The sequence below is a fragment of the Haliotis rubra genome, unplaced genomic scaffold (assembly GCF_003918875.1).
Source record: "Haliotis rubra isolate DU_JTF1 unplaced genomic scaffold, ASM391887v1 Scf790, whole genome shotgun sequence".
Lineage (NCBI taxonomy): Eukaryota > Metazoa > Mollusca > Gastropoda > Lepetellida > Haliotidae > Haliotis > Haliotis rubra.
This window is the reverse complement of record NW_025767513.1, coordinates 71247-86902: the sequence shown is the minus strand read 5'-3', so window position 1 is coordinate 86902 and position 15656 is coordinate 71247. Positions and strand designations below refer to the sequence as shown.

General features: G+C 45.6%; 1 protein-coding gene across 1 annotated transcript in view; it reads left to right on the top strand.

Annotated features, from left to right (window-relative positions):
- Nucleotides 1-15656, top strand: part of LOC124261189 — a 102555-nt gene that overhangs the window by 18108 nt on the left and 68791 nt on the right. The window contains exon 6 of the mRNA XM_046695509.1: nucleotides 2863-2912. The gene's annotated coding sequence lies outside the window, so the exon portion shown is untranslated. The remainder of the gene's footprint in view (nucleotides 1-2862; nucleotides 2913-15656) is intronic.

The following is a 15656-nucleotide window of genomic DNA, read 5'->3' as shown; positions in this document are numbered from 1 at the left end:
ACGCCGGCTACGGGTGCAAAGGTGTCAACTGTCCCTGAGCTCCAGTCTCTCCTTAGATCTTACAAGTTGCTGATCAATCCCGGAAGTTCCGTCCACCAGCCTGGGACCTTTCCGTGATTTTTAATTATCTCACATCAGAGGAGTATGAACCACTGGCAGAGAAGGATTTCAAGCATGTCACATTTAAGACTTTCTTCCTCCTGGCTCTTGCGATTGCTGCTTGCATCTTTAAGCTTCACGCACTGGATGTCACATGCCAAAGCCCTCCTTGGTTTGAGGTGGGATCTCGTCGCTGAAACCAGTTGCCTGGACAGCTTGAAAGACTATTTGCCTGCCCACCCCTGTCTACTATTCTGGGCCCTGACGACACGACACCAAGGACCTCTCCCTATGCCCTCCTGACTTTACGGGTCTTTTAGCTGCATCCAAGGACCGTCGTAGGTTATGCAAGAGACTGTTTATTTCTCTGTCATCTGCCTCATCTACGAAAGTCTCTTGTACTACACTGACCTTCTGGATGCGATCTACCATCCTTCATGCCTGTTCCTAAGCTGACCCTCTTCCTCCTACTATGGCCTACCCTCATGAGACAAGAGCCTTGACCTCTACGATGGTGCTACATAGAACTGTTCCCTTCACGGCATCATGGAGGGTTGTTTTGGAGTTTGGACACGGTCTTCGTCTCACCCTACCTCCGGGATTTGTCTGTTACTGATGTGGAAGGTCTTCACCAACTGGGTCCATTGGTTTTGGCGCAGCAATTGTCGTCGGCTCGCAAATGCAGATAAGATGCAGTTCCCACCTTCGTGTAGGTTTTGCATTCTCTATATCATGAAAGATATCGGTCCTATCTTTCTTATTGGTATGGATTATGCTTGAGCATAGATCACTTCACCGAGGGAACTAGGGCATGTTTGCACTGTCATACCATGACTCGATAGACTGAGAGGCAAGTCTTGTGCTACATGCAGAGGTGGTCGACACTCCGCTTACTGACCTCTACTTTCTGAGCAATTACGTCTGTGAAGTGTTGATTTCCAATTACCTGCGTGGTCCTTTCTCACCTTTGGTGAATTAGGGGGATTGTTACTGAGCGTTAAACAAGTTGAGAAACTGGGCTATTCCCTCTTTCACAGTCTTCCAGCATGTGTCTGTAGGGTGTAGTTTCGAAGCAGGGACTGTCCAGATAAGGTCTTCAACTTTAATTCACTGGGGTCACTTGATACATCGTGGGGAGGCGGGGTCCACATTAATTCGGGACCGCCCACTCCCTAGAGTGTTTGTGCTGTGTAAGCTAAGGGATTATCAGAAGCAACCCATCACAAGTTCGGAGTTAGCATATCAGGAATTGGTGCTTTTTCCTGGCCTCCTTGTGTTATACAACCTCACGGTTATAGAGTTGACAGGGTAATCTGCGGCCCACCAGTCAACCGTGGGATGATGCATACCGTGAGATAGGATAAGTTTAAAAATTTGGAAATTTTAGCTATAAATTGTATATTTATATACTTATCCTATCTCACTGGATGGATACCCACCCGACCTGCCCCACATCACAGATTACTGGAAGCTCCAAGACGAGAATGACGGGCAGAAAGCGTCACGTGATCATCTGAGCAACCAGAACGCTTATGAGATGATTGACAGGTCGTGCTATCGGTGTGGGGGCAGAGGTCAGGTGGTTAGAGGCAAGAAAGCTTTGATTCAACTTAGCCTACAGCACATTTCCACACATGGTCATAGAAGAAGAGAGGTGCATACCGTGAGATAGAATAAGTATATGTAAATATACAATTTATAGTAAAATTTCCAATTGCAGTTAATATTTTGGTGTTCTGGCATGTCAGGTAAAAAAAACAACAAGTTTGAGTAATGTTTGTTTTGTTTCACATAAAGTCTTCAGAGAAATTTCATTTACAAATGATTTTCCACTTCAAAACTGATAGGCAAAATGTCCAAAACACATAAGTGATATTTTTTCCAGGTTATCGTATTTGAAATTAAAAACTTAATTGGAAGTCCAGATATGCCATCCTATGCCTGATGTAACCCCCATTAACTCTTAGTTGTAGCACAGGAGATAGATTTTGAAGACTTATAATTAATTATTTCCTTTTATTGAGGGGACCTCCACCAAATTTATTAAATAGCACTTAGGGATCATACCAGTCATGTCAGCTGGGGCAGGGCACTACAGCAGGTAAACTTTCCTTGCTACAGCTAACAGAGTATGGCATCAATGAACATTATAGCCCCTCGCAGACCAGCCCAATGTTTGTATGCCCTCTCCACTGAGAACATTGGTGACAATCAGGACACAGTGTGGTCTGGCACTGTCATCTTGCAGTTCATAGTTTCTGCCAATATATGTAGCAACTGGACAGACAGGGTGCAAACGTTTGTCAGCATATAACCAGCTAGCTGAATATGGAATCTCAATAATCAAATCAGTTCAACTGTCATATGTAATATCCCCCTACCTCAAATATTTTCAGTAATTTTCATTTAGCAATATAATTACTACATACTCAGATCAGATTGAATAGATCATGTCAGTTGTTCCATGGTGTTCATTGTTTGTTAAACATTGATGGCAACCAAGACCATAAACTTATTGCTTTGTCACAAATAACTGAGGAGTGTCCTCTTCTATTCATGGCTGTCGGTGATGAGCATCTTTTCAACAGTATATTACCTTAGCAGATATTTCCACTTTTGCTTCACTATTCAAATCACCACTTTCATTTTGTCAGAAATAGAAAATATGCATTTAGAAAGTTTATATTCACTCAGGGCAGGAAATAATGTAACATCCAACATATATCATCACAGTTATATCCCATAAGCCTATCTTACTTTCAGCAGAAACCAGGAGATGGAACCAGACAAGGCAAAGCAAGAGGGGGCTCCAGGTAAGAACATGATCCATAAAAGTGACACTGAAAAATTGTATAAACTTTTGCTATGAGACTATGTACTGCAGGGCTCAAATAGAAAAAAAATCATAGGGCATTAAACCTGTTTTTCAGGTGTGCAATTTTCAATTTAGCCAAGTAATTGTAAAGAAAGGCATGGCATTTTTTCCCCAACTATTGCTTCAGCACAGACAGTGCTGAGTAACTACAGCTAGAGGGAAGAGTAAAGAACTTGAGTACTTTCTTCAGGCTTAAAAAGAAGTACTGACCACCAGCTTGGGATCTGTCAGTGATCCTTAGGCACCTTGCATCAGCAGACTACAAACCGCTCAAAGTTAAAGACTCTGGGCACATCACCCACAGGACAGTCTTTCTCACTGCACTGACTGTATCAGCATGCATCTCGGAAATCCATGCTCTTGATATTAAAAGTGTGAAAGAAAGGAGTATGGTAAGATCTTCATGGGTCAACTGCCTGTTCACCATTCCATGGCTGTCTTCTATCCTAGAGTCTGACAATGTTTAGGATCTATAGGTCTGTCCTATCAGGGCTCTATAAATCTTACCCGTAAACATTCAGGTTAGAATTGGTTTTCAGCACACCATGCTTGTCATAGGAGTTGTCAGGCTTGCAGACTTAGTTGACACATGTTATCGTATCCAAATTGTGTTGATCTCTGTTCATGATGTTGATAACTAGATTGTCTCATCCATACTCAAATATTTACAGACTGCTGCCAATTTTAGCTGTAATATTTCTGGGTGCGGCATTTAACAACAAGCAAATTTAAAGTTCTACATCAACACTCTGCAAAACCATCATAGACATTGGAAACGATCCACAGCTTCTACAGCAGAAGTCTCCAGTACTACCAATAGTACCATTTCTTTGTGTATGCATTCTGAATTTTTCCGAACTTCGTACCTAGATTTCCTATCGATAAGCATTTCAACTGCTGGCAAACAATGACTTCCTGACATGCGCATTAACTCTGTAATGCCTGTCTACAACCACGCTATTAGACTCACTTTGTGTCATCAAAATGTAACGACATCGAATGAAACAAACTTTTATTCGTGCGATGGCACGTTTGAGTCAAGCTACTTACATGTATAAACTATCGTAAACAAAAGCGTTCAACTTCTCAGCTTTCTAACAGCAAAATAGTTTCAGCAGAGACCCATCATACATGCTTATAGTTAGTTGTTAAAAAAATATCATCTGAGAAAAAATGGCGTCATGTTTGAACTCTGCCGACAGAGAGCTTGATGGGCCATTAATCACAACAAAGGATCAAAGGGTTGTTTTCATGACTATTGCTGCCATGGGCTGGTATACCGGTAGTTATAACAGTCAGACAGCAGTTATCACTGGCTACTAGGAGTTTTGCCGATAGCTCAGTGAGTATTGGTCCGGTAAGTGATGTTTCTGGCCACTTTCTTCTAGCCTCGAAAATAACATTGTCTAAAATATTTATATATTTTAGGTCCCCAAACCTCGAAATTTAAATCACCTCGAAAGCTCTGGGGGTCTCAAACCTCGAAATTTTAATACCTTGAAAATTTCCCGGTATACGGTATCTACCCTAGAAACTTGATACGATATTTTGTATTTAAAGAATAAAGTATCTTAATCTTCGATTGGCTTTATCTTCTACTACAGACTTACAAGTTCTCAACCTCCCTCAGTGTTCTACTGATATGTCAAAGAAGAGCCATCACAATGCCATCATTACAAAGCAATCTTTGATCACTGGATTGTATGGTCCAGACTCGATTATTTACAGACCACTGCCATATAGCTGGAATATTGCTGAGTGTGGCGTAAAACTAAACTCAAACTCACTCACTCACTCAAGGCTATCTTCCAGGATTATTACATGCCATGTATTACAACTCTGACATCGAGTTGATCCATGTACCTGCTAACCTCTACTTTCTCAAGCAGCCATGCTAGTATGAGAAGCAATGTAAAAAAATTGTATGGCTTTTGGAAACGTTCCTGTGACAGGTTTCAACTATTAATATCCTCCAGGAAATAATATGTGGTCATGGATTGGACAGGTTCAGAGAGATTACCGACCTGTTGCAGTACTTTTACCTCTAACCTGAAATACATTTGTGTGGACTTGCTGTGCTGAACTGGGGACCAAAAGGCCTTTAGGTCTTGATTCCCTGTCGCTTGGCTTCATCATTGTCCTTTGACAAGTGATACAACTGGAAATCACAAAACTCAGGATCAGGGGAGTCCCTGGGAGGATCGTACAAAGTATCACTAAGGGATTTTCAGAGCCTCCTTATGAACAAGTCATTTCACAGTTGTCATCTACCTTTAGACTGGGATCAGTGCATAACATGAGATAAGATAAGTGTAAAATATTTCAAATTCAGCCAGGGCAAGATGCATACTTTGCTTCCTGCTGCAAATGAGTTAGAATTGGTATGTTCGGAAGAGGTGTTACAAGAGTGTTTGTTTCAGGTTGTTTCCACCCCATAGTCGTAAGGATAAGGGAATGTGAAAAGAATTCACAGTTTCCGTCTTTTCTAACTCATTGACCAAACTATTTGCAAATTTTGCAAAATATCTATTTTTTATCCACATCACATATCAACAATAGTTTGTACTTTAGAAGAGGCCACTCGCATTGATTACTCCTTAAACATTTTTGGAATGATTCATTCATAGATATTTTCACACAAATCAGTTGTGAGTCTCCGAGCACTTGTTCTGAGCAAAATAGGCTCGTCATCTCCAATTACTTTATTAGAAATTTTAGTTGTGGGCTTGCAGAAATCCTGAATAGTCTTGTTTGTTTTTTTAGAATGTGCCATTTTTGCAACCAGTAATCTTCTGCTGGGTTTTTCCACAGCAGTCAACATGAATAACCAGTTTTGTTTAAACACAAAACCTGCGTAATTTTTGTGATATTCTGTCAACATAGAGTATTCTGAAGACATTTTGGTTTTTATACCCCCGCCATATATGCCTGGGGGCATATAGGGTTACCCTCGGTGTCCGTCCGTCCGTCCGTCCGTCCGTATGAAACAGGGAATATATTCTATCCACTTCTCCACCATAACCGCTCTGTGGAATTCAATGAACTTATACATGGCCTTTCTTGGGACTCTAATGGTGTGCATCTCTTTTTTTTTTCTTTATCCTGACTCTTGCTCTTTTGCTTGTCTTCTTCTTCTTGCGAACATAGTGGAACACTTGTATCTCCCTAGTGAAGCTCCCTTCAATTGAAACCTACGTAAAATCACTAATCACTACTCTTCCCGCCAAGAGTTGCCCCTCCGGCGGGAAAGACCGCGCCACCGTCACCCACATGCTTCACTCTCTCCTTCTTCGCCCAGTGAGCAGGATATGAGAGCGCCTGTGTCTCCCTACGGCACTATATCCTTTGATTATTCTTACTTAATTACCTCTACAAGTCCCTTATAGAGGTTTAGCTAGTATCCTTCAACAATATGTTTTGATAATTATCCGTATTTACTGCTGTTTATACGCGGTGTTTTCCGTGTTTGTTCAGTAGGTTACGATCATGAAAAATTCTGTACTGTTTGCAAGTTACGTTTTTCTGGTGCTGATCCACATTTAATATGCCCTAGCTGTACTGTACCATGTTCGTTTAGTTCAGATTGCAGTTTTTGCAATAATTTATATAATTCTGCATTTAACAAATATTTACTTTGCGTATTATGACGCACAGCAGATAGGTCACGTAAGCTATATCCTGGCATGGATATGCGGCTGAATCCCTCTCAAGTCAACTGCTGTCGGATGATCCCCTCCCGTCTGGTGTTCCGCTGGAGTTCTCTTGGAGGAGAGGCGTGGGATGCAGTCCGCGATCTCCAAGAAGCGACCTGCATCACCAGACATCCCGTCGTCACAGTCTAGACTAAGAGGGCATCTACATCTCAGCGCAGACTCCAAGATTGTTCCCGTCGCAGAACAGGGCCTGTATGATGAGCAGCCGCTCATCATTCCCGAGGTTCATCACAAGAAACGACCGGTATGAGCTACAGTGATGTGTCAACGCTGATGACTGATGATCTTCCCATGGGTCCTGTCGCCACCAACGCAGATAGGGCAGCGTCTACAACTTCGCAGGCAATGTATAGACACCATCCTCTACCCAGAGAAGGCTACACACCCCTTAGATGACGACAACTCTACGGGGACGTCTGCGCAGACTACAAGAACTTTCTCTGCCAAGATTGTTCCGTTGACGGTACAGGGACTCTCTGATGATCAACAGATCATCTTCCCAGAGGTTCATCACAAGTAACAACCAGTCACCTTCGACTTCAGCGCAGATCTCCACGGTACCCGAGATATCTACGATGACAACAGATGAGCGTTCTGTGGACCATGTCGCTATCAGCGCCAGAAAGGGCAGCGCTACTACCACCGCAGACCTTCAAACCGGGGGACTTCATGCAGGAGATGATCAGCGTTATGGCCTGGAGAAGAAGTCACAGCCCACAACGAGGTCCCGAGCCTTCGCAAAGGTTCCAACGCAGACGTCGTCTCTGAGGGACCCTTCATCAACGTGACATCTGGCAGCAGATCTACACTACAGGCCAGCCTTCTCGAAGGTCGACTCAACCATCTCCTGCGGCGGACACGGACGATCAGCATTCGCGAAGGAGAAATCGCCATCCCCGGATACAGAATCGGACCACCAGTGTTCGCGAAGGACCAGTCGCCATCCCCCAGATGCGGAATCAGCGTTCGTGAAGGCATTCGCGAAGGAGAATTCTTCCATCCCTGGATACAGAATTGGACGACCAGCGTTCGCTAAGGACCAGTCACCATTCCCAAAGTGCGGACTAAGATAAGCCTTCGCGAAGGACGTCAGCTACAGTATACAAGACATCTTCGTCCTATAGATCGTCGAGGGATTCACAAGGACCTTCGCAAAACCACAGGTCACCCTACAGGCACAGTTTGTGGGGCTATTCACCACGTCGATCTCCTCGCCGATTTCCACGCAGGTCTCCATGAAGGTCTTCAAGCAGGTCGTCACACAGGTCTCCAGTGAAGCAGGGACATCGCCGTACTTGCTTCGTCTCTCAATTGTACTGCGCATGCCGTCTACAAGCCTCGCTTGGCGAGAGCATTCACGCGAGGCCATCTACAACACAGAAACGCCACAGTACTTACATTCTCAACAGAACGCTAGATGTCATCACCGAGCCTGCGCAAAGGCATTCGCACAGGCCATCCACAAGGCAGAGACGTCGCAGTACTTAACTTCTTAACAGCTCGCTACTTATAGTCTACAAGCTGCGCGAAGGACGGCGCTATCTTCAGACACTGTCAACAGATGAAGAGCCTAATAAAGGATCAAGGGCATCAACGACGTTTCGCAGATCATCACTGGAATCACCATTTCCGTATATATTGCCAGTTAGGCAATTCCGAACTAAGAGACGATTATCTACATGCAAGGCGCCATACAGTCACACCAAGCCGACCACCACGCAGATCACTACGCAGATCGTCAAGGTTATTCAACTAGGACACAAAGTAGCGTCATCCTAGAAGGGAAAAATCTTCATCGGTACACAGACTGAAGATAGGTAATACAGTACAAGAGAGGTACTCTTGTCAGAATTCATCACTAGCTCGGATCTTCAGACGGAATCCAGGACGGGATTCACATAGATTGATATATCTACATTAGAAGATTCATGGCCTTATAGAGATATTCACCTTCGTACAGATCTGCAGACATTCTCAATGGCGGGATTCAACAGCAGCCTTGCTACAACGAGAAAAATACATTATCGTCAACGATTCCCTGAGAAAAAATTTACAACAAGTTCAGCATTAATTCTACAATTACGACTGACTGACTGACTGAGTTTAGTTTTACGCCGCTTTTAGAAATATTCCAGCAATATCACGGCGGGGGACACCAGAAATGGGCTTAACACATTGTGCCCATCTACAATTACGACGCTTCATTGATGTATGCAGTCTACAAGCTGACAACGTGAAAGTGCAATTGAGCCTATGTATAAAGACGACGGGTTTATCTTTAAGACTGAAGTAAGAGTCACAGCAGCCAGGAAAACAGCCTACCCAGCATCGATATTACACGCCGAAATATTCGCGCGTTTACCATTAACCCTCGACACACATGGTCACTCGTGTAACTTCGGAAAGCTACGGACAAGACCGACGATTGATTAGATATCAACGACGGCACTAGATGCTACAAGGAGTTTTTTCATGCTACACCGGTGACATCACAGCTCGGCTAGCCTAAAGAATCAAAATGCTTTGTTTTGATTGGACCACGAGGGACAACACCCTGCGCAGAGGTCGGACGTAGTTCACAGATCAAGAAATGGGTTACAAGTGACAACAACATGTCAGCGAGCGAGCACTGCCACCATTACAGTCCAGTTAGACGGGACCATCGTGATTTGGCTGCCTTCATGAGGTTAGAGACCTCCCCTGTCATCATTGAAGGCGAGGGCGTGGCAGCCAGGCAATTTTTACATAGAATTCTCAACGATGGCAGTCACAGAGTCGGCCATCGCTTCATTTCCTTACAGACACGGTAAGAGTATAAAGCATTATCTCAAGCACTACTCTCTCCGTTTTTACTACGAAGTGGCGGAATCTGTTAGTTTTTCGCATGTCAGCACAAGACATGACATGCAGAGAGAATTACAACTACGTCCACTACTGGTCTTCATGAATGTACAACCGGACGATCCGGACAGGTTATAACCCATATCTATATATGGTGAACTCTGTGCGACGAGGGTTGCAGACGCACCTAATTAGCGGGGTCGCAGTACAAGACGCATCTCTATGGGGACTCATCTCTCCTAGGGTGGGAGCACACCTTGTCAACAATGTGTCAGCTGGGATATGGACCATAGCAGAGACGATCTGCACTTCCATATGCTGGAAATGTAAGCATCGATAACGCCATACTCCACCAGATTATAAAATGCTCATCTAACGGTACACACAGTCACCTTCACAGTGACGGTCTACATCCACAGAAGGATCCACTAAGTTGGCAAACCTTCTGGACCTCTGTTTTCAGTTGATCAGCATAACAGTCAACCTGACTGTCCACAGCAGAGTATGCCACATTCCAAGAACCAAGAATGTGTTAGCAGATACACTATCCTGTCCAACGCAGCCATTCTCAACAGACTGGATGCTACATTCAGAGATCTTCAAACAGATCATATAAGAGATGGTTGAACCTTTAAGAGCATTACATTGTTTAACTTCTTGTTAGAATATTGTAGTGTTAGACGCTAGACAATTTAGTGGTATTTATCGGTTTCATTAATAAGTTCATTTTCATATTTAAGAGAATCACGTTTAGTTCCTTGTAAATCATCCATAGTTTTCTCACTTGAAATAGTTATCACGTTCAGTTCCTTGTTTAGGCCAAAGGTAAGTTTCAAAATTTTAGTTGACTAGGTTTTCAGTTACATTGCATAGCTCTGCACAATTGTTGATTTTTCACTGCCCAACTTACAGAAAGACATAAGTACATTAAAAAAAATCTTAAAATCTTAAAAATCTTGACAAAGTAATGGGAGTTAGCAATAGTGGAATATTTTTCACAGTCTCATTTTACAAGACATAAATTTTTTAACTTATCCTATCTCACGGTATGCACCTCTCTTCTTCTTCTACGACCATGTGTGAAAACGTGCTGTAGGCCAAGTTGAATCAAAACTTCAGGGCCTCTAACCACCTGACCTCTGCCCCCACTCCGATAGCAGCACCTGTCAATCATCTCAATAAGCATGCAGATCGCTCAGATGATCACGTGACACTCTGTGCCTGTCGTTCTCTTTCTTGTCGCTACGTTGTGTGGATGTGTGCTGATTGTTAGTGAGATTTTGACTGTGTTCAATATGGGTAAATCTCATCGCAGTGCTTCTACTAAACGCAAACATTGCGACAAGTGTAATAGTAACATACGTTGTGTGTGGATTGTTTGGGATGTTGCGATTGGTCGCACCATTGCACCTACTGTGCTCAACTTGATGAAGATGCTTTTTTGGAATATCACAGAGTGGCTTCTCGACGTTTGTCTGACAGGGATCGCCATGAACCTTCAGAGGGTCCTTCCACTTCTACACGCTCGAAAGCTGAACGTCGTATGAAGACACCAGTTCACTAGTCTAAGTCCCCATCGCCGAATGAAGAATTTCTATGTGAGGCTTCTGATTCTTATCTGAGTGAAGATCTCCGGCGTTTATTTCGTCCACAGGCCTCCAGTCCAGTCAAGATCATTCGCCACCTAGAGTTGTAATATTAACTACTTCGTCTGGCCAGTCTCATCCGTCTACCCTGGTGACGATTTCTCAGAACCTTGGTGATCCTACGCCGAATGTTTTCAGTGCGGTGCTTGGTTTGATGGCCAGGCTTCACTCTCAAGGGGTGAATACGTTCGGTTAGGCGCTTTCCAGCATGGTGATTGGCTCTACCCATGCGCTGCTTGTCTCCAGTTCGGCGCTTTGTCCCGGTTCGGTGCTCTCATACCCTCCTGTGATCTCTGCAAGTATGACGTTGAGATCCAGTGCGGTGCTTTCTACATCTGCCTGGTATGCCATCCCACCTGTTTATGGATCACTGCCTATTTCCAGTGCGCCGCGTACCTCAAAGCACGACATGCTTTCAATGTGAACTTTGTTGCTGGTTCGGCGCTTACTGTCAGAGTGCCGCTTGCTGTCAATGCGCCCTTTGCTCCCGTTCAACACTGGTCTCGGTTCGGCGCTTACTGTCGGAGTGCCGCTTGCATTCAATGCGCCACTTGCTCCCGGTTCGACACTTGCTGGCAGAGCGCCGCTTGCTCCCGGTTCGGCGCTTACTGTCAGAGTGCCGCTTGCCTCCTATGCGCCGCTTCCTCCTGGTTCGGCGCTTACCTCACTTGCCTCCTATGCGCCACTTGTTCTTGGTTCAGCGCTTACTCTCAGAGCGCCACTTGCTTCGAATGCACTGCTTGCTCCCGGATCAGCGCTTACTGTCAGAGCGTCGCTTGCTTCCAGTGTACCACAGTTTTCCAGTGTGCTGCTTTCTCTTGGTTCAACGTTGCCGCCTTTGCCAGGTCATCCACCCATGCCTGCCTCTGGTTCTACATTGCCTCCTACTTCAGGTACTACGTCTATCACCTCGGCCAGACCTATTTGACCAGTTTCTTGGGATTCATCGTCTGAGAGTTCTGCGTCTCGACCTCTTGATTTTGATGCCATCGTTCATGCTATGGCCTCGGTTTTACGTCAGCAAGTCCCAGCTCCATCCTCGACTGTTCAGCCAGCTGGCCCTCCCACTGTTCCACCTCGTTCCAGGGATGAAACGCCTCAATCAGCTACGCCCTCTCCCACTTCAAATGGCACTTCGGCTTCAGATGTCAGCGTTGATTCGGTTGACACACCTCAGTTATTGGTTTGGACTGCTGATAACCTTCAACTATGTCGTAGCAGTTCACCTTCGGACTTGTTGCCCAGCTTTGATATGAAACTGAGTGATTTTGGCTCTATCACTTTTCCACCTCATCCCTGTATTACCCAACTTGCGGCTTCTCGTGATGAGGCATTTGACAACTTAAGGAGGGTTAAGGATGGGTTCACGGCACCCCGCTTTAACCTGGCGGCTTCCCATGTTCATGCATTTTCTACGTTGATTGCCTCGCCTTCCGTGGATGATGACATCACGCTTTTGGGTTCTAAACAGAAGACCTATTCTCCCTTTCTGGTTGAAGACCGTGCGTTGTTTCATCTGGATGGTGCCAATCGGAGGATCCTAGCTCCCCTCAACTTGGTTTTGACAGCAACTGAAGCTGAGGCTATGTCTGTCTCACATGCGGCTTCCCCTCAACAGGCTTATATTCGGGCTGCAATGGTGTTGTTACAGGAGCAGTTCCAGACCATCTTGGATCAGCTGGTCCATTTTTTCTCCTACCTTACGGTGGTTCAGCGCAAGGGCCCGTTTCACTCATCTTCGTGGGAGGATAGATTTCGGAAAGATCTTTTCCGTCAACCTTGGTCAGGCAGATCACTCTTATACGGGGCTATAAGGGATGTAGCCGCTAAGGTTGGACAGGATGCTCATTTGCAAGTCTCTGTGGAGGTTTTGAAATTTCAGTGATTGCAAGTAGAAGATTCGTTGCGGCAACGGCGGCCAGCTACCTATGTGCCGTCCAACCCACATCTTCGTTCGGGACCTTCTGCTTCTTTTCGAGGAAGAGGTTCGACCAGAGGGCGTTCCAAACATCAACGCCGGTTGTTCCTTGCTTCTTGACCAGCTTCCGGTTCCGAGCAGTCCTCCACTTAGAGGACCGAGAAGCAGTGACTTGCAGACATCAGAGCACGATTGGGTCCTTCCGCCTCCAATCGTACCTATTACGGCTTCCCCAGTAGGCGGAAGACTTGGGATTTATGCCCTCAATTGGACCATCTTGGACGACCCTTATGTTCTTGCCACTCTGTCCAAGGGGTTTCAACTTCCGGTCATTGGCAACCCTCCTCTCACATTATTTCCGGAGCACAGGACGTATCCCACTCATCAACTGACTGTGCTGCGATCCAAAATAACTACGCTTCTTCAGAAACTTTCGATAGAATCCCTGGGCTCGACTACAGCTGACCCAGGGTTTTACTCTCCAATCTTTTTGCTTCCAAAGAAGGATTTCGACAAATTGAGACTCATGTTCAACATGAAGGTCTTCAACGAGATGTTCCTACAACCACTGCCTCATTTCAGTATGGTGTCGGTGGCTCTACTCAAGACTATCATCAAACAGGGTGATTACATGGTCAGCCTAGACCTTGAGGATGTGTACCTTCATACTCCGATCTTCTTGGACCATCGCAAGTTTTCTTCGTTTCGTCTTCAAGGGCACCCACTATCAGTGGCAGGTGCTCCCATTTGGAATTTCTTCGGCTCCATGGCTATTTACATGGGTGACGAAACCCATCACCAGCTTCCTCCATCACAAAGGGATACTCTTCGAAACTTACATCGACTACTGTATCCAGGCTCAGACCAACCATGCACTCTTCCTACGTCACATAGTGTTCACAATGCCGCTACTTCACCAGTTAGGCTGGGTTGTCAACATGGAGAAGTCAGAGCTAGTCCCTTCATGCCGCCTGCAGTTTATTGGGGCGGTGTTCGACACAGAGCTCAACAGACTGTTTGTGCCGAGGGACCGTTTCTACAAGATATGGCGGTTAGTTCCCCTTGCATTGTCTCAACCCAGGACTCTTCATCAATGGCAGGAGCTCCTGGGTCTCTTGACGTAGGCCCAGGCCTTGACCCTCAGGGGTCAGCTTCAGCTTCGACCGTTGCAGTTATTCCTTGCTCCACACATCAGGGTGGGCAACTTGCTTTCCCTGATCACGTTACCTCCCGACGCTCCATCCCCATCTCCTCTGGTGGATGGAAGAGTTGAACGTCTGGTTCACTCTGATCAGCTGCATTGGTCTCAGCTCACACTCCATCTTTCCTTTTTCTCGCATCTCCAGAAGTCGCTAACTGCAAAGGGATATTCTAAGTGTGTCACTACTGCCATCACTACAGCGCATCGCTCCTCTACTAGGTCACTCTATGATGACAAATGGAAGAACTTTGAAGCGTACTGCTTGGCCAGAGGTATAGCTTCTCCCACTACTGTTTCGCAGAGTACCTCCAACATCTTCGAACCTCCAGGAAGCTTAAGGGTTCTACATTGTCTACCTACCTGGCTGCTCTTAACACCGTTATTGCACCAACCACAGGTGTGAAGGTGTCGACAGTTCCTGAGCTCCAGTCTCCCCTCAGATTTTATGGACTTGCTGAGCAATCTCGGAAGTTCCGACCACCATCTTGGGACCTTTCCGTTGTGCTTAATCATCTTACGTCAGCGGCTTACGAACCCTTAGAGGGAAAAGACTTTGAGCAGATCACGTTTTAGACCTTCTACTCTTGGCTTTGGCCACTGCTGCCCGCATTTCAGAGTAACACGCCCTCGACGTCTCCCGGGTGCGGTTTGAGAGGTCAAGACTTGCTAAAGTCTTTCTTGGTTTGCGGTGGGATTTCATCGCCAAGAACTTACTACCAGGACAGCCGGACCGCACATTCACGATTCCACCGCTGTCTACTATCTTGGGTCCTGATGACACAGAAGATCTTTCCCTGTGACCAGTTCGGGCATTGCGGATCTACTTAGCTACCTCCACCTCAGAAGTCTCGCTCACCACTTTGGCGTTTTAGTTGAGATCCACTATCCTGCGTGCCTATGCCTATGCCGACCTCCCTCCACCTTCGACAGCGAATCCTCGTGAAACTCGGGCCCTAGCTTCCACCATGGCGCTTCATAGGAACTGTTCCCACCTGGCAATCATGGAGGGATGTTTTTGGAAGTCGGATACCGTTTTCTCCTCACACTATCTTCGGGATCTCTGCGTCACGGACGTGGAGGGCCTACACCAGTTCGGTCCTCTGGTCCCCTAGCTCAGCAGCTGTCATCGACCCGTGCTCGCAGATGAAAAGAAGTCCTTCCGCCTGTCGGTTTTGCTTTCTGTACATTAATAAAAGATCTCGATGTCATCTTTATCTTTTTACCTTTTTTATCTTGGGCTTAGACCACCTCACCTATTGAAGTAGGGCGTGTCTGCACTGTCATAGCCATGACTCAATAGACTGAGAGGTCAATCTTGTGCTACATGCAGAGGTGGTCGACACTCCACTTACTGACCTCTACT